The sequence below is a fragment of the Ascaphus truei genome, chromosome 22, assembly GCF_040206685.1.
Source record: "Ascaphus truei isolate aAscTru1 chromosome 22, aAscTru1.hap1, whole genome shotgun sequence".
NCBI lineage: Eukaryota > Metazoa > Chordata > Amphibia > Anura > Ascaphidae > Ascaphus > Ascaphus truei.
In genome coordinates this window covers 10,569,046-10,592,652 of record NC_134504.1, presented here as the reverse complement: position 1 = coordinate 10,592,652, position 23,607 = coordinate 10,569,046, and the positions used below count along the sequence as shown (strand labels likewise).

At 46.9% G+C, this 23,607-nt stretch overlaps 1 long non-coding RNA gene across 2 annotated transcripts; it reads left to right on the top strand.

The window, feature by feature from the left end:
* The first annotated feature begins 2,925 nt into the window (after nucleotides 1–2,925).
* On the top strand, nucleotides 2,926–22,176 carry LOC142472779 (uncharacterized). Of its 2 annotated transcripts, XR_012789840.1 has the most exons (4): nucleotides 2,926–3,690; nucleotides 9,287–9,387; nucleotides 21,118–21,298; nucleotides 21,623–22,176. It is a non-coding gene; the product is annotated as an uncharacterized LOC142472779 (long non-coding RNA). The 2 variants fall into 2 exon arrangements; XR_012789841.1 differs by lacking the exons at nucleotides 2,926–3,690; nucleotides 9,287–9,387 and adding an exon at nucleotides 14,235–14,380.
* The last annotated feature ends 1,431 nt before the right edge of the window (nucleotides 22,177–23,607 follow it).

Below are 23,607 nucleotides of genomic sequence, written 5' to 3'. Positions count from 1 at the left end.
AGCCCTCCCCACTGTCCAGGTAAGCAGGTTTTCTTTTCTGGTTGTGACAGGTTCAATGCCAGGACCATCCTGCCTCTAATTATAGAGGTAAATAAGAATTTTTATCATTTAGTGTTAGGACCTGCGAATTTGGTCATGCCTTGAAGTGGCTCGCAGGCTTATACGCTTTGGCCAAATGGTTTCACTAAATTACCCTTTTTCAAGAGATACGGTATATAGGTATTTCACTGTGTATTTTTGTCACATTGGATGTTGCTCTGGACTTCTTTGTCTCTTGTTATATACATTTAGCCACGCCCAGTAGCACTCCTTTTGACACATATACATATATATATATTGTGGTAATTTTGGGGGTTTTCTGAGAGCTGCTGGGTATCTATGGGTTTGTACACTGAGATATACACAGATTTCGACATTTATACTGATATACACATATTTGCACATGTATAGTGAGATATACACAGATTTGCACATGTATACTGATATACACATATTTGCACATGTATAGTGAGATATACACAGATTTGCACATGTATACTGAGATATACACAGATTCACATGTATACTGAGATATACACAGATTTGCACATGTATACAGAGATATACACAGATTTGCACATATATACAGAGATATACACAGATTTGTACATGTATACAGAGATACACCCAGATTTGCACATGTATACTGAGATACACCCAGATTTGTACATGTATACGGAGATATACACAGATTTGCACATGTATACAGATATACACAGATTTGCACATGTATACTGAGATATACACAGATTTGCACATGTATACAGATATACACAGATTTGCACATATATACTGAGATATACACAGATTTGCACATGTATACTGAGATATACACAGATTTGCACATGTATACTGAGATATACACAGATTTGCACATGTATACTGAGATATACACAGATTTGTACATGTATACTGAGATATACACAGATTTGCACATGTATACTGAGATATACACAGATTTGCACATGTATACTGAGATATACACAGATTTGCACATGTATACCGAGATATACACAGATTTGCACATGTATACCGAGATATACACAGGTTTGCACATGTATACAGAAATACACAGATTTGCACACGTATACCGAGATATACACAGATTTGTACATGTATACTGAGATATACACAGATTTGTACATGTATACTGAGATATACACAGATTTGCACATGTATACCGAGATATACACAGATTTGTACATGTATACTGAGATATACACAGATTTGCACATGTATACTGAGATATACACAGATTTGCACATGTATACTGAGATATACACAGATTTGCATCAGATCTGTATAGAGATATACACAGATTTGCATCAGATCTGTATACAGAAACTGCTATATGCTGCAGACACTGTATGTTTGTGCTTTTTTGGGGGTGTTAAGTCCCCATATAAAGGGTTTTTTCTTCTTTATTTAAAGAGGTTTATTTAGCGAGGTTTTCCGGTTGCAAATCTGGGCAAAGAAACAGCACAAGATTTATTATGGAAAACCCCCATTCATTTACATGGGACGCCTTTTTCGTTCATAAATCAGGTGCAGTTTTCTGCTCCAATTTTGTCTCCGTTTGCCAGCTGGGAGACATTAATAAATGAACACCAGTGTCGAGCCGGTAACCCTTCCAAGGGCGGTTTTTTTTTTAGTTCTAACTATGCTAATGGGAAACGTAACATTACTTATTGGGAAGTTATTGATCAAACGCTGTAAAACTGCGCTAGATTTACTAACCTAAGACGTTTCCATTTAAACCAGTGACGTTTTGCGCAATGAATAAATGCCGCGGGAGCGCTTACCTTTTCTACGCCTGCGAATAAGTATGACGACAATTAGCAGGGTCAGAGAAACGAAGAGAAGAAACAGCAGGGCGCAGATTATGACCACGTGGAAGGTCGTCAGTCCTGGCAAGAGAAGAACGCAGCGCCAGTCATGTTTAGCCATCCCGTTGTTCTGAACCATTATCTCCGTGACTGTGCTGTGGTGACCGGCCATTTTGTTTTCCCCGAAAATCCGGGAGACAAGATTTACTCAACCGTGCTAAGCCCCACTGACATGAGTGGGGCTTAACCCCCTTTCTCCGTTACAACGGGAAGCATGTGGGGTTTAAAGCAGCAACCTCCGCCATGGTTACCATGGTAACCTTTAGATTTCACTGAGTTGCGCTACGAAGGAGGGAGGCGTGCAAATCCGTTTTTGAGGAAGTCAAAATAGTGAGGTGGGGGGGTTAACCCTTTGACTGTAGCTAAAAGCAGCATTCCCCTCGGAAAGCCTGTATAAGTTTGATTCGTGTAATGTCAGTATTTTAATTGGTGTTCAAAAATCACGGTTTTCTTAACCGTGCGCTTCTGAGGTTACCCTGGCAACCATTGCACTGCACGGCACTGGGGAGAGCTCCATTTTAATCACTTCATATTTCAAACGCTTCTATCCACTGGCGGATTTCCCATCAGGCCCGGCCAAGGGCGTCAAAATTTGGGGGCGGCAAAAATGTCCTGCCCCCATATGCTTTTGCCGCGCTCTCGGGCCTATAGGCCCTGATGGGAAGTCACTTAGCGGTGGCGCCCGCCTCCTTGCCTGCCGCCCTCCTTTTTCCTTCTGAACCGCAGCGTCAAATGACGTCACGACGTCGCGTTACCATGGCGACGCGACACCGTGTGACGTCATTTGACGCGGCCGGTTCAGGAGGAGGGCGGCAGCAAGGAGGCGCGGCGGCCACAGCCAAGAGCGGCGGATTTTCTATCTCCTGAACGGAGCACCGGGTTTTAAAAATAAAAAACCTCCCCTGAGAGGGTAACGGGAGATATTTTAACGTAAATGTAGAAGACACACGCGAAACTACGCTTTCACCTTTTTTAGTGCCGGGTACGTCAGGGTAGGGGGAGGGGCCGACGGCGGTCACGTGATCGCCTGCTGAAGCGATCACATGACCGGAAACGCAGGAGGCCCGGCGACACTGGAATTAGTCGCTTCTCTCCCCTCCCTCAGCGCAAGAACATTTCGACATTCATTGTGTCTCCGTGTTGCAACAGTGTCTCCGGCGCTTATCAGGCCAGAAGCTTCTCCTTGTTCTTTTCTTTCAGTGGAAAATGCAATATTTGGCACAATAACAAACACATACCTCCTCGTAATGTGAAACGAAACTCCGCGCTGGGGGAAGTATTAATCCCGTCGCTTGATCTGCATGTATAAGGGCCCAGGCTGCTGGCATTAACAATGCTGATGTTGAACTCAGCGTGTCCGTGCTTCACGCCTGTGACGTTTGCTATGAAGTCACCGTTATGAAAGAGCGCGTAGCTAATGGGTGGCGACCCCCTCCCCTTATTGGAGTGACACACTAAGGACTCGTGGCGTCCTATCGCCGTCTCCGAGGTTGATGACTTTAGACTTGTTTTCGTCAAGGGTTCTGGAAAGAGAGGGTTTGTGATGGACACTACGGGCAGATCTTCAAAGGGCAGTATAACGAGCGCGGGGGCCCTGCAACCGTCGCGCCCGCCCCCCTGGAAAATCGTGCGACCCCCAGTTTGCACAGCCCTGATCCAGACCATGAAGCAGGTCCTCTGCAGTATGTGTATCTTTATTTATATAGCTCCATCCAAGTACAACAAGAAAAGGAGTCCCTACCCCCAAGAGCTTACAATCTAATTGGTAAGTAGGGAGAACTTACAGACAGTAGGAGGGTTTTCTGGTAAGTGCGTCTGCAAGGGGCCAGGGTCAGTAATATGAGGTGTATAGTATCAGCCAGCGGCGCTACCCGTATGCTGCGTTACACAGGTGTGTTTTAAGAAAGGTCCTACAGGTGGAGAGAGAGGGTGCTAGTCGGGTACTGAGGGGAAGGGCATTCCAGAGGTTTGGGGCAGTAAGTGAGAGAGGTTTTAGACGGGAGAGGGCTTTAGATACAAAGGGGGCAGAGAGAAGACATCCTTGAGCAGAACGCAAGAGTCGGGCATGTATAGCGAGAAACTAGGGTTAAAATGTAAGGCCTTGCTTATAGTGCCGGCGACGCAAATTCGCCCGAAAACAAACGCATTGCCGCCGCCGCGTGCGCTTATAGTGCACGCGACAAGCAACAGAGCGACGGAGCGAAAACCCGCCGCCGGCAAAATTAGATTTTTCAAGGGCCGTCGCATCACGTGACGGTGCTTGAACAAATCAAATTGTGGGAATCCCGCAATGCGGCCGACCGGCGAAAGATAACTTTCGCCGGTGGCGACGGGTGATGTCACCCATCGTATCGCCGTCGCCGTCGCCATCGGCAGCACTATAAGCGCAGCCTAAGGAGGAGCAGGGGATTGTATAGCTTTAAAAGTGAAGAGAATTTTGTAAGTAATACGGGATTTGATAGGAAGCCAGGAGAGGGATTTCAGCAGGGGAAACGCTGAGACAGATTTAGGAAAGAGTAGTGTGATTCTGGCAGCAGCGTTTAGGATAGATTGTAGGGGAGACAGGTGAGAGGCAGGAAGGCCGGACAGCAGGAGGTTACAGTAATCGAGACGGGAGAGAATGAGGGCCTGAGTCAGAGTTTTAGCAGTAGAGGGACAGAGGAACGTGCGTATCTTTGCAATTTAACAGAAGTTAAAATGACAGCTTTTAGCTGCATTGTGAATGTGAGGGAGGAGTCGAATGTGACCCCTAGGCCGCGTGCGTGCGATACTGGGGGAATGATAGTACTTCCAAAAGTAATGTGGAAGGAGGTAGTGGGGCCAGGTTTGGGAGGAAGTACAAGGCGCTTCGTCTTTGACATATTAAGTTTCAGTCGGCGGAGGGCCATCCAGGATGATATTGCAGAGGGACATTCAGAAACTTTGGTCTGTACAGCAGGTGTAAGGTCAGGGGTAGAAAGGTAAATGTGTGTGTGCTGTCAGCATAGAGGTGATATTTGAACCCAAGAGATGTGATTAGGTCCCCTATAGAGTGTACAGAGAAATGAGAAGAGGCCCCAGTACAGACCCCTGGGGTGCCCCCACCAAGAGGTCGACAGAGGAGTAGGTGCTGTTAGGAACTGAGACAATGAAAGTACAATGTTAGAGGTAAGAGGAGATCCAGGATAGAGCTCTGCAGTGTGTGCAGGGGGTAACACCACAGTAATGCATCGTTTAACTAATGTAGCGTTATTTCCCTCCCCCCGCTTCAGCAAAATCCTTATTCCGGGGGCTGGATCGGAGACACACATATGATATATAACGTCACGTAATAGGAAGATTATGCTACATTAATGTGACGTTAAGCCTATTGCTAATGAGATGCAGAACGGACATTGTTCTAATACATAATTAGCTTTGAGTCTACGCATTAACCTCAGGGAAAATAACGTCCGATTGAGATTTAGGTAACGTCTCCTTATGCGTCCGGATTTAACTTTAAGCTTTATGGATCCAGCCCTAAGTTTTACACTCAGAACGGTCTCGTTAAACTGTCTCGTTAAGTTACTAGTTAATTGACCGGTCAGAAAAGGTGAATTTGTGACAGGGACATTTATTTTGTACCTGGGATATTTTCCCGGAGGCGGCGGGACCTCGGGATTTGCTGCGGGTCTCTGGCAGAGAACGGGTTAAATGCAGAGAATAATATTTATCAGTAAATAAATCCATACCTTGCAATGTGAAATGAAAGTCCTTGCTGTACGCAGCTTTGCTGGAGACACTGTGGTTTGCTTTGCATTTAAAGACCCCGAGGCTGCCGGAGTCGGTGATAGTCACATTGAATACGGCTTCTCTGGGCTCAGACACTGTAATTATTCCTTTCATTTCTCTGTCCTTAAACAGGCTGTAGGTGATGGGCAGAGAGCCGCTGCTGCAGAGACAGCGTAAGGTCTCTGTTCTCCCGACCGCGGTCAGGGTGGATTCAGCTTTCAGCTCCGGCTTACCTAAGCTTTCTGGAACACACGAGATAAGAGCAGCGACATCTCAACTAGAGGGTTTGGTCAAGTCTGGGTCAGATTTGGGGTAACAAGGGCTCATAGGAACAATAATGGACCAAAAGGGCTTATACGTATTCATGCATACAATCATAAATATATACACCCAGAAACTTATAGATACATACTCCTATGCTTGTAGATACATACACTCATACACTTATAGATACATACATCCATACACTTATAGATACATACTCCTACACTTATAGATACATACACCCATACACTTATAGATACTTACAACTATACACTTATAGATACATAAACGTATAGATACATACACCCATACACTTATACATACACCCATACACATATAGATACATACACTTATAGATACATGCACTTATATATATTGTGATAGAGTCACTCTCTCTATGTGCTGTAGTAATGCAGCTAGTGTGCAGACAGTTAAACTCCTCTGGAAAGCTAGCAACACCTGCAGCTAATCGGGCTGGTCTCCTGAATGGACAGGAGTGTAAAAGGCAGACAGAGAGCTGCCACAGTGAGATTGTTTTCCACAGAGAGGGGGGAGAGACTTTTTCCCCAACCAGGAAGGAAGCTGGTTGGTACAGTTCCCCAGGCCTGCTGGACGCTGGGACTGCCTGGGTTGCACACCCAGGAAGAACAAGCCTGCTGAAGAGTAAGGCCTCGGTCCCGCTGCGCTCGTTGGCGCGGGCGGCGGGTCGCGAGTTCCCCACCAGCAGGGGAATCCTCGCGAGCCGGTCCTGGTCCCCCCTGGCTGCACAGAGCACTACACGCTGTAGCGCGTCAGCCGCTGGAGACACCAGAGAATGGTGTTTCCTAGCGTTGACGCGTGACGTGTGTGGCTGTGAGCCAATGGGGAGGGGAGGCTGCGGGAGGAGGAGAGGCTTTGGGGAGCGGGGAGGAGTGTGGAGTGAAAGCAGGTGAGTGCCTTTCTCTGTGTGTGTGTCTGAGTGCGTGCCTGTCTGTGTGTGTATGTGTCTGAGTGCGTGAGTGCCTGTCTGTGTGTGTGTGTGCCCGAGTGCCTGCCTCTGTCTGTGTGTGTGTGTGTGTATGAGTGCGTGAGTGCCTGCCTGTGTGTGCGCGCGTGTGTGTGTGTATGAGTGCGTGAGTGCCTGCCTGTGTGTGTGTGTGCCCGAGTGCCTGCCTCTGTCTGTGTGTGTGTGTGTGTGTGTGTGTGTGTGTGTGTGTGTGTATGAGTGCGTGAGTGCCTGCCTGTGTGTGCGCGCGTGTGTGTATGAGTGCGTGAGTGCCTGCCTGTGTGTGTGTGTGCGCGTGTATGAATGAGTGCCTGCGTGTGTGTGTTTAAACTTACCTTCCAGCTCCAGCCCGAGTCCGTGGAGGGAGGGGGGGGAGAGTAGCGGGTCCCTCCGCTCAAGCCACGCCCCCCCTCCCTGTCAAACCGCCCACCTCCCGCCCACCTCCCGATCAAACCTCCCACCTCCCGCCCCCTACAGACCGCAGATCGCGGTCTGTGTATCTCAGCGCACCGCCTGTCAGCAGCGCAGGTGCGCTGACTCTGGGAGCGGGGCCTTAGCCTTAAAGATGTGAGACTGCTGTGGGAGCAGGACTGTCCTGTCCAGGTTGCTGGATCCAGAGGGATTTCCTGGACTCTCTTGGGACCGAGTCCCCAACAACAGATAAGGACTTTGATATTGTTATATATATTTTATATATATATATATATATATACACACACACACACACACACACACACACACACACACACACACACTGGTAACTAGTTTAGATGGCTAGCTAATTAGTGAGGGAGCTGCTGTGGAGTCAGTCTCCTAAAGAGTAGTAGCGTTACTTTTATGCTTTGTTTTCTTAATGGGACAGTGGGCCTATTATTTGTTTGTTTATCCCCTGTAAATAAAACCCTGTTCAACAAACTAGAGTTCCTTGCCTTGAATTGGGACAAAAGACCCCGCAACGTGACTAGGAAATCACAATACATACACTCATACACATATACAGGGCTCGACAAATGCATTCGCCCGCTCGCCACTGGTGAGAGCCTTTTGGCTGCTGTTGAGTGCTAACCTGCGGCGGGGTCAGTTGGCGTGGTGCGACGATCTCCGTCTTCTCCCCTGCAAATTGTAATGTTTACCCTGCAGGTCCTGAAAAAATGGGCGTCAAATGACAAGGGTCGGTGAGTTACTTTTCGGGGGGGGGGGGGCGAGTGGGTTTTGCCCTAGTTTGTCGAGCCTTGCACATATAGATACATACACAAATACCCTGATACAGACACACATACATTCATACACTTAGATACATTTTCATCTGTAAGAGTATGAGTGCATGTATTTATTCTGTGAAAAATGCAATATTTGACCCAATAAAGACACATACCTTGTAATGTGAAACGAAACTCCGCGCTGGAGGAAGTATTAATCCCGTCGCTTGCTCTGCATGTATAAGGGCCCAGGCTGCTGGCATTAACAATGCTGATGTTGAACTCAGCGTGTCCGTACTTCTTGCGTGTGACGTTTGCTATGAAGTCGCCGTTATGAAACAGCGCGTAGCTAATGGGTGGGTATCCCTTCTTGGAACGACACTTTATGGTCTCGATGCGGCCTATCGCCGTCACCGAGGTTGCTGAAAGATTCGGTTTCGTCAAGGGTTCTGGAAAGAGAGGATTTGTGATGGGCACTAACTGTGCATCGTCAAAGGACAGTAACGCCATGGCGGGCCAGGTCTTCTCCCGGAAAGAGCTAGCGCTAATTATACAGGACGTTTGTGTGATATGCAAATGAGGCGTTATCATAATATCACACATCCACTGAAGTCCGTTAAGGTTAACGTGGGGACTTAGGCTGCGCTTGTAGTGCAGGCGATAGCGACGCGACGTCGCGTGAAAACAAAAGCATTGCCGCTGCCGTGTGCGCTTATAGTAAGTGTGACGCGACGGAGTGACGGCTTGGTCGTGATCGCTGGAAGTCATCTCAATTTCATTTTTCCAGCGACCACAGCCTGATGTCGCCTTCGCATCGCCGGCACTATAAGCGCACCCTTAACGCTGCGCTAGATATGTCATAGCTAACGTTGGCGTTACTCCCATCCAGGGCATGAAGCCGGGCTTCTGCAGTGCGCGGGGGGGTAACACCACAGTTAGGCGTCAGTTACCTAATATAGCGTTAGTACCCTCTCCCCTCTCTCACCTTCAGCAAAATCCTTATTCCGGGGGCTGGATCGGAGTAACGACCCAGACTGATATAACGTCACGTAATAGGAAGATTATGCTACAATCACGTGACGTTACTACGCCTGTTGCTAATGAGATGCAGAACGGACATTGTTCTGTTTATAACTTCAAATGTTGTTGTTTTTTTTTTTTAGAGCAAACAATGACGGGAAATGCATTCAATGTGACTTGTCAACAGCAACAAAGCGTCAGTGTTAACATCAGTTCCAAAACCATATAGCTAATCAACTGAGAGGTGAGATCAGATAAAATAAAAATAAAATTAAAATAAGAGGTGTGGAAAGGGAGTGGGGGTGGGGTGGGGGGAGTGGGAGGGGGGAAGAGGTGGGGGGAAGGGGTGAGGGTTGGGGAGGAGGGGGAAAAGGGTGGGGGGAGGGGGAAAAGGGTGGGGGGAGGGGGAACGGGGTGGGGGGAGGGGGTGAGGGGGGAGAGGAGGAAAGGGGTGGGGGGGGGGGGGGGAGAGGAGGAAAGGGGTGGGGGTGGAGGGGGAAAGGGGTGGTTCCACTCTGCCGCCGTCTTACCTCTCTGTCTGGGCGCCGAATCCTCGCTGGTCCTCGTATTTCGGGCTATCCGTCCCCTGAATCCCTGTTAGGTCTCCACCGGACTTTCCTACACCCTATATACCTATGTATCATCCTCACTAATCAAACGAGAACGTATTTGTACCAATCACTGCCCAATTGTGCTTATGTCAACCCTTGGGATGTCTGTCTGGGCCAGCCACGGTGCCCGGACTTTGAGAAAATTGACGCCAGTGTCATTAACCAAACTTGTTCAATTTTCCATCTGGCAAACAAACCAAATTCTCTTCCTGATCTTGGGGATAGATGGAATTTCGGGTTGTTGCGATCTTGCATCTCGTTGCTGTTGCAAAATGAGATGCAGAACGGACATTGTTCTAATACATAATTAGCTTTGAGAATACAAATTAACCTCGGGGGGGAAATGACGTCGGTTCCCGATTTAACGGAGCTTTATGGATCCAGACCTAAGTTGTTTCACTCAGAACGGTCTCGTTAAACTGTCTCGTTAAGTTACTAGTTAATTGACCGGTCAGAAAAAGGTGAATTTGTGACAGGGACATTTATTGTGTACCTGGGATATTTTCCCGGAGGCGGCGGGACCTCGGGATTCGCTGCGGGTCTCTGGCAGAGAACGGGTTAAATGCAGAGAATAATATTTATCAGTAAATAAATCCATACCTTGCAATGTGAAATTAAAGTTCTTGCTGTACGCAGCTTTGCTGGAGAGACTGTGGTTTGCTTTGCATTTAAAGACCCCGAGGCTGCCGGAGTCGGTGATAGTCACATTGAATACGGCTTCTCTGGGCTCAGACACTGTAATTATTCCTTTCATTTCTCTGTCCTTAAACAGGCTGTAGGTGATGGGCAGAGAGCCGCTGCTGCAGAGACAGCGTAAGGTCTCTGTTCTCCCGACCGCGGTCAGGGTGGATTCAGCTTTCAGCTCCGGCTTACCTAAGCTTTCTGGAACACACGAGATAAGAGCAGCAACATCTCAACTAGAGGGTTTGCTGAACTCTGGGTCCGATTTGGTTTAACAAGGGCTCATAGGGGCTATAATGGACCAAAAAGTTCAAATAGGGCTTATGCTCAAACATGCTTACAATCATAAATATATACACCCATACACTTATACATACTTCTACACTTGGATACACACACCCATACACTTATATATACATAATCGTACACTTAGAGATAAATACACCAAAACCCTTATATATATATACTCCTACACTTGGATACACACACCCATACACTTATATATACATAATTGTACACTTAGAGATAAATACACCAAAACCCTTATATATATATACTCCTACACTTAGATACATACACCCATACACTTATAAATACACCCAAACCCTTATATATACATACTCCTACACTTAGATCCATACACTTATATATACATACTCGTACACTTATAGATAAATACACCCAAACCCTTATATATACATACTCCTACACTTAGATACCTACACCCATACACTTATAGCTACATACACTCATACACTTATACATACACACACACACTTATAGATATATACTCATACACACGTAGATACATACACTCGCATACACACATACACTCATAGATACATACACACGTACACTTGTAGATACATGCACTCATACACACTTACAGATACATACACTCAGATCATGCATACACCTGCAGATACACAGACGGACTATATATATATATATATATATATATATATATATATATATGTGTGTGTGTGTATATATATATCTATCATAGATACCCATTTACACATTAACAGTAATTTACCTCAGGTCGCTCGTCCTCCATCAAATGAGAAGAGAAATAATAATTAATAGAATTTAGACAGTGATCAAAGTGCAATAAAGAGCAGTGATACTGTGCTGTACGTTGAGATATTATAAACCTCACACGGGTGGAAAGAAATAAACACAACTTTTCAAGAGCTAAATGTAAAAGCAAAGAAGCTGTCCCACTCTGCAATTGTAAATAAAAAGCTCGTGTCCGAGGTCGCCGCTAACACACTTTTGACCTTTCCAACTTGATATTCCCGGAGTAAATCACTTACCGGACCCGGCGTTATATCGCCATAACATGAGGCACAACACGAGCAATGGAAACATTTTCTCATCTGGTCCTTTTAAGAGCAGTTTTATAACGAAGGAACGTAGCTATAAACAGCCGAGTTTTTCAGGAAGTTGGGTTTCGCAATTCTCATCTGCTCATCCGGTCTGCTTCTCTAACGCAGGGCCCCGGAACCACCAAGCGCCGTTCCGTCATTAAATGCGGCGTTACCCTAACTTAGCGCCACGTTCAAACTAACGGTGTATCTTCTAAGGGCTATAACGTGATGGCGAGCCGTGCTTTCTCCTGTCAAGGGCGTAGCGTCAACTATAACGGGCGTTGGTGATAGTAACGTGCACATGGTACGCGAGTGAGGCGTTACCATGAGATCCAAGCAAGCACCGCAAACGAGACTGCGCACGCCACATGCGTCAAACCCTTTTTCATATAGAGACGGAAAAATAAGACATACTGGTAAGTCCACGGAGTGGAATCATCCAACACACATTATTCCATGGTTCCTCCTTTCATGTTGTCACGTACGGGACACCTGTGAGCAGGTGACCTACATTCGGGACAAGGGTTAATACTCAGCTCGCAAGCTGCCCCACCCTTCACCTTCGCAAAGGTCCCTCAATGAGCAACATCTCCCCTAAATCCGTCCCCATAAACCACCTGTCACGAACAGCACACAAGTGGGCATGTGACTTAGATATGCAACCAGGGTTGATACACACGGCTACTGTGGCCAACTCACCTTTCGCCTGCGCAAGGTACCTCCAATGAGTTAATATTAACAGCTTACTAAATTACAACCATATCTATACGCTTCCACCACCCGGGGAAATGCAAATAAAAGATGTAAAATTAATATGTGCCAGAGTCCCAGGTCCCTGTTTATAATAGAAAGACTATGCACTTAACACACAAAAATCTGTTGTAGCAAAATGTGTCCGAATAGGTAAATACTCTCTCCAGAGCGTACAATCAGTTCATTCAGAGCCCAAAGCATCACGTATTAAATGTTTTAATATATATAAAAATAGAATTCTTAGATTGCAGAAAAAGGATTACAAGAACATACAATGACAGTAAATGCAGGACATTTTCTTAAAATAACAGGATAAAACAAAATATAAATTCCTACACAGTACTTTACCATATGTCATAGGTTTTCTCACTGACATAGAGTTCACAGGCGCCGAAAATGGGACTTCGTGTTTGGTCCAAACACACCTCTGTTGAAATCTGATTTTCATAATCTATGCTAAAAATTGTATCCTATTTTCCTCCAATGAAACAACATAAGCCCGTCCTGGATGTAAATCAGCTGCAGGATTGACATTTTTATAACAGAGTAAAAAAAACTCCTACAAAAATGACGTTTAAACTTTCCCCTCAGTATATAAACGTACTCATAACTTTCCTTCTGTTATACTTACACACACACGTGAGCTGCATCAATAGATTAAGATGATTATGGCTGATGCAACGAGACTAAATATGACCATCTTAATCCTAAATTTGAGTGACAAATGGATATCTGTCCCGTAGTACCTGCTAGACCTCACGTGTCTGTAATCATTATATGCCACGGATAAACACATGTAATTCTTAGCATGTACAACAGAGAACGTCACATGATATTCTCATTTTTAATAAAGTCCTTCAATGAGGGCATAGCCATAGTTATGGTCAATAGACCCTATTCCAGGAGCTCTCAGCCGTTTCTGAGCATGGGAGGATATTTGAAATGCCGGGGCTCCCCTGCTCATCAGCACTTCATCTTGCTAACATGTACCACACTCCCCTCACCACACTCACCCTCCTCACATGCACAAACCTACCACACTCACCCCCCTTCTTACACACTCACGCTTCGTACTCACTTTTATTCTCAACGCACTCCACAATTACGACGGGGGAGGCAGCGATCCGCCTTCCCTCTCTGTGCCGGGGCTGGGAGAGAGTACATGGATCGCAGCCTCTCAGCCTGCGGGTCACCTTTCTCTGGAATGTACCAGTAATTAGTCACGCACTGTGAGTTTGCTTTGAAGCTGATAGTCCTCTCTGCTTAGCATTTATGACCTTCTAACCAACACATGTTACTTTTAGTGGACTATCCAGGGCAGGCCCCCCCAAATAAATTCTGTTTGGAGCCCAGCACAGACCCGTGACAAGTCTGGACCTGCCATAAACCCAATATATTGTATTTTTAAACCCAAATTGTTTCACCATTAACTCCTGATGCTCCAGATGGATTAAAATACATAATTTCTCATGATATTATCATGACAGCATTATAATTAAACGGGACAGAAGAAATTCTAAACAGATTTATTTACTTTCAGGGGAATTCAATCTTTCTGATTAATTGTAAGCTTCTTGTAACAGGAACCTCATTAACTATTGTATCAGTATGTTTTAAGTTGTATGTGTAACCGTGTTTCCCCCACCCATTCGCAGATTGGGGCCATTACAGGGTGTGTGGTGCATATAGCTGCTGGCAACAGGAGGGCAGAGTCATCCGCCGATGGTAGTGGGGACACAGGAACAGGCTTCTGTGGTTCATACCCCACATATCTCCTTAGCAGTGCAGCGCCTCCATCTGCCGTAGGCTCCAGGAACTGAAGGTGATCCCCCACGGTAGAACTTATTACCTCTCTCCCCCCAGTAAGGTCACGCACCAGGCTGGAGGTATATTGCAAAACAGGAGCAGGTTTATTACTACACTCTGCAGTCACAGTTACACGGCAGTCTTCTCCCGGATACAGTCTGTCACATCAGCTATCACTGAAGACGGTCCCTGGACCGTCACTACAGGCCAAGGGCACCCGCAGCCATCCTAGCTCTTCCCCACCTCCCTAGCGGAGGCAGAGGTATGGTCCACACTCACTCTCCCCCGGAGGGAAGAGCACATGGGAAGGCCCCAATCTCAGGCTCCCAGTTGTGTTACCTGCCTTCCTCAGAGTGAAGGAACAACGCCTAACTTTTGGGTAGTCCTGCCTTTAAGTACAGCCAGGAGGCGGGCACCCCGTTGTCCCAGCTGCAACAGGATGTTCCACCCTCTGCTGTCACTCAAGTGCAGTACCAAAGGTGAGGGGGAAAACCCCATACCAACTACTGGCAACCTGGTAGTACCAGGGTTTACTGCCAGCCCATTGGGTAGGGTAGTAGTCAGGTGTGTGTGCATTTCCGTATTGTTACACTAGGTGGCAGAACGATTCCACTATAGCAGACCACATAGTGGTATATCATTAACAGGAGACTAAAGTTATGGTCAAAAGACCCTATTCTAGGGGCTCTCAACCTTTTCTGCGCACGGGAACCTGTGGAGGGTATTTAAAATCTCAGGGCTCCCCTGCTCATCAGCCCACATGCACCCCTTCTAGCTCACACACACCACACTCACACTCACCCCCTTCTTACACACTCACACTTCTTATTCACGACGCACTCCACATTCACGGCGGGGAGGCAGCGATCCGCGTTCCCTCCCCGAGCCGGCGCTGAGAGAGGAGAGAGAGTACAGGCAGATCACGGCTTCTCAGTCTGCAGACAGCGCCGGACGCGCCAGCTGAGCGCCCGTAAGAGTGTTCCCCCAGGTGTTGCGATACCCTTTGCAGGGGGTAACGGGCCTAGGGTTGCCAGGTGTCCAGTATTGAACCGGACTGTCCTGTATTTGGACACACTGTCCAGTAAAAAGTTAGAGGTAATACTGGACATGTGTGTGTCCGGTATTACCTCTCTGGACAGTGATCTGACCGACTTGGGGGGGCCGCAGGAATTTGAAAAGCAGTGCTGTTGCTAGGGGGCTGGGCAGCCTCCTCTATCCTGATTGGCTGCTGCTGGGTAATGCAGCCAATCAGGAGGAGGCGTCAGGAGCCTGGGGGCGGGGCCAAGGAGAGGAGGCAACAGCATGGAGCAGTGAGAGGGATGTGTGTGTGCCTCAAGCACGTCGCACCTTTCACCATTGTGTCCAGAATTTTTGGAGAAGCCGCCTGGCACCCCTAGTCACGGCACCCATGTTTGAGAAACACTGCCCTATTCAATAGGTATGGGCTGGGCCCAATCCAGTCCTCAATTTCCACCAACAGGTCAGGTTTCCAGGATATCCCTGCTTCAGCACAGGTGGCTCAGTCAGAACATACAAGAAAAAACTATTATTATTATTACAGCACTTACAAAATTCTCCTCCCCTCTTTGAGGATATACCCTACCCTGCCCCTCCTTACATCTAGGCCTGTCCCCAGGTGGTAAGCAGGTTAGGCACTGTCTAGGGGCAGCAGGTCTCGGGGGGCGGCAAGAGGGAGAGCGTAGCAGCACGGCCACTTTCCTTTTATTTATTTACGATTGAAGCAGGGGGGTCTCCGGAGCTGGACCTTATTCATTTTGGCTCCGGGCCCCCTCCCCCCCGCTTCCTGAGATACTTAGCTCCCGTAGGGGGCGCCGGTATCTCCTGCTCAGGTTTAAAGCCCCCCCGGTCACATGGGCCAATAGGAGGCTGCTCATGATGTCACGGCTTCCTATTGGCCCATGTGATGGGGCAGCTAAACCTGAGCAGGAGATAACAGCGCCCCCTACGGGGGAGGTAAGTATCTCAGGAAGCAGGGGGGGGGGCCCGGAGCATGGTCCTACTTTACTTCTCACCCTAATCTCTCACTATACCCTCCTCACCCTAATCTCTCACTATACCCTCCTCACCCTAATATCTCACTATACCCTCCCCTGCCCCTCCTTACATCTCACCCTAATCTCTCACTATACCCTCCTCACCCAAATCCTCACCCTAGATTTGTTCAAAAAAAGGTTGGACATCTTTTTAGATGGGAAAGATATACAGGGATATACCAAATAAGTATACATGGGAAGGATGTTGATCCAGGGATTAATCCGATTGCCAATTCTTGGAGTCAGGAAGGAATTAATTTTTCCCCTTAATGGGGTTTTTTGTTTGCCTTCCTCTGGATCAATAAGTAAGTATAGATATAGGATAAAGTATCTGTTGTCTGAATTTAGCATAGGTTGAACTTGATGGACGTACGTCTTTTTTCAACCTCATCTACTATGTAACTATGTAACTATGTAACTATACCCTTCTCACCCTAATCTCTCACTATACCCTCCCCTGCCCCTCCTTACATCTCATCCCTAATCTCTCACTATATCGCCCTCACATCTGTATGTACAGTATGTAAGTATGTCTTTATATAGCGCCATTAATGTACATAGCGCATCACAGCAGTAATACACGGGACAATCATATAAATAACAAATAGTACAAATAATACACAATGAGAAGAAATGCTTCAGACATAAAATTAACATTTAGGAAAAGGAGTCCCTGCTCCGAAGAGCTTACAATCGAATTGGTTTGTAGGAAGAACGTACAGAGGCAGTAGGACTTTCTGGTAAGTGCGTCTGCAAGGGGCAAGGTTTATGTGTGAGGTGTAAAGTATCAGCCACGGAGCTACTCATATGCTTACTTAAGGTGGGTCTTAAAGGTGGATAGAGAGGGTGCTAGTTGGGTACTGAGGGGAAGGTCATTCCAGAGGTGTGGGGCAGTCGGTGAGAAAGGTTTAAGGCGGGAGAGGGCTTTAGATACAAAGGGGGTGGAGAGAAGACATCCTTGAGCAGAACGCAAGAGTTGGGATGGTGCATAGCGAGAAATTAGGGCTGAGATGTAAGGAGGAGCAGAAGAATGTAAAGCTTTAAAAGTGAGGAGAAGAATGGAGTGTGAGATGTGGGATTTGATAGGAAGCCAGGAGAGAGATTTCAGGGGAGATGCTGAGACAGATTTAGGAAAGAGTAGAGTGATTCTGGCAGCAGCATTTAGGATAGATTGTAGGGGAGACAGGTGAGGCAGGAAGGTCGGACAGCAGGAGGTTACAGTAATCGAGACGGGAGAGAATGAGGGCCTGAGTCAGAGTTTTAGCAGTCGAGCAACAGAGGAAAGGGCGTATCTTTGTGATATTGCGGAGGAAAAAGCGACAGGTTTTAGAAACTTTTTGAATGTGAGGATGTGAGAGAGGAGTCGAATGTGACCCCTAGGCAGCGTGCTTGGGCTACTGGGTGTATGATAGTACTTCCACCAGTAATGTGGAAGGAGGTAGTAGGGCCAGGTTTAGGAGGAAGAATGAGAAGCTCTGTTTTTGACATGTTGAGTTTAAGGCAGCGGAGGGCCATCCAGGATGATATCGCAGAGACATTCAGAAACTTTGGTCTGTACAGCAGGTGTAAGGTCAGGGGTGTAAAAGTACATTTGTGTGTCGTCAGCATAGAGGTGATATTTGAACCCAAGAGATGTGATAAGGTCACCTAGAGAGTGTACAGAGAAAAGAGGACAGAGCCCTGGGGTACCCCCACAGAGAGATCGATAGAGGAGGAGGAGGTATTAGCAGAAGAGACAAATCTCACCCGAATCTCTCACTGTACCCTCCTCTGCCCCTCCTTACATCTCACTCTAAAATCGGGTCTGAGGTTTTACACCAGGTAGGTAAACGAGCAGACAGACTGGGTTGACCAAGTGGTTCTGACCGGACATCAAATTCTACGTTCGTATGCTTATTTGTCCCTGAGAAAGCGCACACATGCGCGAATCGCGTCAGAGCGTCTCCCTGCCTGTTCTCCTTTACCTGATATTTATTACGTTGCAAACAGCCCAATAAATATTTGTAATATATATTTTTGAGCGATCCTGTCTCCATCTTTGAAGCACAGCAGCGCACCGTTTTCTTCTTCCCCCAACTGGATTCTACTTCAAGGATAAAATCGGGCCTGAGGCTTTGCAGCAGGTAGGAAAATGGGCAAACGGCAGGCCAGATGGTTCTGATCCGACGTCAAATTCGACGTTTTTATGTTTATTTATTTTGCTTCCTGTGCTTCATAGTAGCGCTGTAACCAACCGATCTCGTGCCAGAATGAAAGGAACCCACCTAATTCTTTAATCAGTGGCAGGGGAAACGGTAACATCGCGTGCCAATGTCTTTCCAACAGTAACCTTGCTCTGGATTGGTGATTTAGGAAAAGCCAGAGAAGAAAAAAAACAAAAAAAAAAAACAAAAAAAAAAAACAAATGGGGAATTTTCCAAGAAAGAAAGAAGCCAAGAAAAAAAAAAAAATGGCAATTGTGGATGGTACTAAAAAAAAAAAATGCTAAGATCGGAGCTTACGCAAGAGAAAATAAATCAGGGGATTGGGAAACGTAGAGAGTAAACATTGAAGGAAGTCCTTTGCCCTTTATCCTGTTCATTAGGTGAACATATTGTTCTGCGGCTCTTTCTGGCATTACGCTGCGTCCCTATCTCTGCGGCCGACTCCCCGTGTGTCACACACCTTGGTCACTGCCTTTGAACACCAGCGTCACACACGGGTGTGACAATGGTCCAGTTGGCTTGTTGCTGCTATTGTTATAGAAGCGGGAATCAGCCTGGCTATTTTGCACTGCAGTAGAAAGTCTGCTGGGGTAACTGCAGTTTGTGTCACATCAAATTCTAAATTCAAGGTCACCTTGACAAGTTTGCAGGCTCCATTGTGAAGAGGGTATATAGTGTGCATTGTTATAGGGTCTCCATTCTTAAGAGGGTATATATTGTGCATTGTTATAGGGTCTCCATTCTTAAGAGGGTATATATTGTGCATTGTTATAGGGTCTCCATTCTTAAGAGGGTATATATTGTGCATTGTTATAGGGTCTCCATTCTTAAGAGGGTATATATTGTGCATTGTTATAGGGTCTCCATTCTTAAGAGGGTATATATTGTGCATTGTTATAGGGTCTCCATTCTTAAGAGGGTATATATTGTGCATTGTTATAGGGTCTCCATTCTTAAGAGGGTATATATTGTGCATTGTTATAGGGTCTCCATTCTTAAGAGGGTATATATTGTGCATTGTTATAGGGTCTCCATTCTTAAGAGGGTATATATTGTGCATTGTTACAGGGTCTCCATTCTTAAGAGGGTATATATTGTGCATTGTTACAGGGTCTCCATTCTTAAGAGGGTATATAGTGTGCATTGTTATAGGTTCTCCATTCTTAAGAGGGTATATAGTGTGCATTGTTATGGGGTCTCCATTCTTAAGAGGGTATATATTGTGTATTGTTATGGGGTCTCCATTCTTAAGTGGGTATATATTGTGCATTGTTAAAAGGTGCAGCCAAACCAAAACATATTTATCCTCTTTTATTGAGCATCATTTCTTTTTAAGTCCAGTTCCACAGATTAGTGGATCTGACATAAAAGAATCTCATATCACCACGTGGAGCGTTTTTATTCTTGTCTCATAGCTTAAGACGCACTCAAACCCCACTTCTCAAAGAGTGACATGGCTGGCCATACACAACCCAACGCGGCTTTCCGAATGGGGGTTAATGATGACATTGCGCCCATATGATTGATTTATTCTGCAGCCACAGGGTTGTATGCAGGATATGAGTATGGCCAGATAGCTAAACTCATCCCTCTTTGAAAGCACACCGAGTCCTTTAGTATATTCTCAATTTTATTGAGAAAGTCACAGCAAAATGTAGGGTGCCTGTAGATGTTATGAGTGGTGAGAGAGTGCTTCTCTGTGAAGGTGCTTTTGTATTAAGGGAAGGTCAAAAACGGATGTCTTGCAAAGGAGTAGGTGAGATAGGTGTACTCACTCAGCCTGCATGGATGGAAAGGAAGTATGTGATTCCTGTCACACAGGAAACGTGACTGGACTGTGCTAACTGTGAACACAGACAGGGGAGTTGAGACAAACCATCTCAGCTAGGAGGACTAAAGAGGTTGTCAGGGCAACCAGCTATTGGCAGTCTGGAGGGGTAAATGTATCAAAAATGTAGCAGTTACCACATGCACTGGGAGTTACAGGTACAGGGAAAGCCAACAACCAAATAGATGAGGCTGCCAGTCAGAGCTGCAAATGGAAAAAGGAGCGTAGCAGTCCTGTTCCAGGACATTTCTGAACCCCACATGACGCGGGTCAGTAGGAAACGGCAATGGATGATGTTGCAACTTCTTATTGGGCCGCAGAACGCAAGGGCTTGAAACCAGCTGTGTGGCTGGACCATACTCCACACTAACCCTCCCCCCCCTCAACAGTCACACCCCCAACCCTTACTGGGACCAGCTGTGCACCTGGACCATACTCCACACTAACACCCCCCCCCCCCAACATTCCCCAGCTGTTCCTTCTAGAGTGTAAGCTCTCAGGATCAGGGCGCTCATTACTTTCTGCGTCTGTTTGCGCTTGTCTGTCCTTTCTATGTAACAATCAAATCTCTGCCTCCCCCCCCCCCCCCCCCCTCCAGCGTACCGCGCTGTGGCATATGTCGCCGCTTTACCAATAAACGATAATAATCGCACCTTTCCTCCTGCAGGATTTAAAAGTGGTCAAATCCGCCCCCGAAATAAAAAGGGCTGGGAGATGAGAAAGGCAACCAAAAAAATGGGGTCCGTCTCGCCCGCATAAGGGCTGCTGTGCCAACAGAGGGCGGGAGCCGTGGCTGGGCTCTATCCTACGCCGGTAGGCCCTGACGCCCAAGGAGAAGGGGACCTAGGGTGAGCGGGTGACGGGGTCGGTCGGAAGATGTCTCCCGCCGGACGGTACATTAGGGTCGGTTTGGAGAACGGCTCCCGCCGGCTGATACCGAGAATAGGGCCGACGGCAAATGACTAGCGACTGGCTGACGAGTATTTTGAAGGCAATAAAACCGTGACCGTTTTTTTTACTTCCACAACACTGTGTGGTATCAGTTTGTAGGGGGGGGGGGTGTTAATTAACTTCGCGGTAGGCACACTAAGACATTGAGAGCGATTAGTGGGAATGATAGGGACATGTTCCCAGGCGTCATATAACCCCCTCCCCCCCTCCCCGCCCCCCAGAAAGCTGATGGACTGAGGTTTGGAGCGCTCGGTCTGAAGAACGGATGTCGTGTCACGGGGTCGCGCAGAACAAAACAAGCAAACAAACGCCAGCGTTCCAGGAGAGAGCCGGGATCCCACAGGATGCGAAGCCGTAATCCCACAGCCCGCAGATAAGGACGGGCACACATCCATCCAGTTTCCCATCGAGTCAGAGGACGGTGGCTATTCCCATGTTGGGGGGGGGGGGGGGGGAGGAGGGAAAGGTTAACCCCTTTGGCAGTGAAGGGGTTAATGTCGGTGATCTGTATTAAGGATCCCTAATCCCGCTCCGCGTGTTTAATGCCCACGCTTTATTTGTATGTTGTATTTTTGTTTTTTGAGGCTTAGCCCACCCCTCCACCCCTCCCACCCCTCCCACCCCTCCACCCCACTAAGAAATCCCGCGAAATAATTTTTTGCTGGGTGTCCTAAATATGGCCACCAGTAGGAAACGTCAAAGAAACGCCTTGCAGGAATTCTTGGGAGCACCACAGCGCTGTGACATCATTGCTGTCTGATTATGAATTATAACACAGGCATTAAATATGAGGTTATATGCCCGAGTGCTTTCCCTTTATTACCGGTGTATATATTTACTGTACTATTTTAGAATATAGCCTGGTAATTTGCAATCAAATATAACCATTACTGTAATAATATATATATATATACTAGTGGGCTGTGACTGTGCACATTTTAATGATAATAATAATTTTCATATATTGCGCCGACATTGTACGTTGCGCTGTACATAGAACTTTGCCGGCGCAATTAGTGTCTTCCCCGTACAGCTTGCAATCTAATATGGGTGCCTGAGGCACAGGGAGATAAAGTGATGTCTAAATTCGCAAGGATAGCAGAGGCTGGGTTATTTTAGAATATAGCCTGGTACATTGCAACCAAATATAACCATTACCTTGTATCACCCCCTAACTGTTAAGTCTGTGTAACGTCCTCCCTGTAAACACCCCGTGATCACGCCGTTCCGTGACTGTTCTCCTTTGATCGCTGAGAAAGTACCGGTTCTCTGGAAACCGACGCCCTGTAATAATAATAGCATGTTCTTGTATAGCGCTGCTAGTTTTACGTAGCGCTTTACAGAGACATTTTGCAGGCACAGGTCCCTGCCCCGTGGAGCTTACAATCTTATGTTTTTGGTGCCTGAGGCACAGGGAGATAAAGTGACTTGCCCAAGGTCACAAGGAGCCGACCCCGGGAATTGAACCAGGCTCAGCGCCAGTCAGTGTCGTCACTCACTGAGCCGCTCTGTGTCAATATCAAACGGCTTCAGGAATAACCCCCTCCATTCATCTGCCAATCACAACAACCCTCCAAGGACTGTCTCCTTTCTGCCCCTTTGGTCTCCACCACGCAGGATTGGCGCTTCAACGAAACGGTGTTGCGAACAAACCCTAGATTTTCTTCAGGGAAGAATTCAACTGCCTTCTCCTCCCGTCCATGGATAGATACACTTTGGCTTCCATTACTAAAATGTATATGTTCCTCCAAACATAGTAAAACGTGGCCTCTGTATTAAAGAGGCCACCCAAGCTGGCGATTGTGTTTTTCTTATCATAGGGTGGAAGCAGGGGGTCTCCGGAGATGTACCCCGTTCATTTCAGCTCTGGGGACCCCCTGCTTCTGGAGATACTTACCTCTGTAGGGGGCGCCGGTAGCTGCTGTCCTCGGCTAGCAGGGTCAGGTGATGGCGGAGTTTCACAGCTCCCGCGCCCAGCGGGCCAATAGGAAGCCGTGATGTCATCAGGTGCGGTTTCTTATTGGCCCATGTGACGCGGGAGCTTTAAACTTTGCCAAAATACCGGCACCCCCAATGTAGGTCTCTATCTCGGGAAGCAGGGGGTTCAGGAGCTGAAATTAAAGAGGTTCAGGCTTCCGAGACCCCCCTGCTTTAATCCTGTTAGAAACAGTAATGGAAAAAAAACAAGCATGAATTGCTCCTTTAA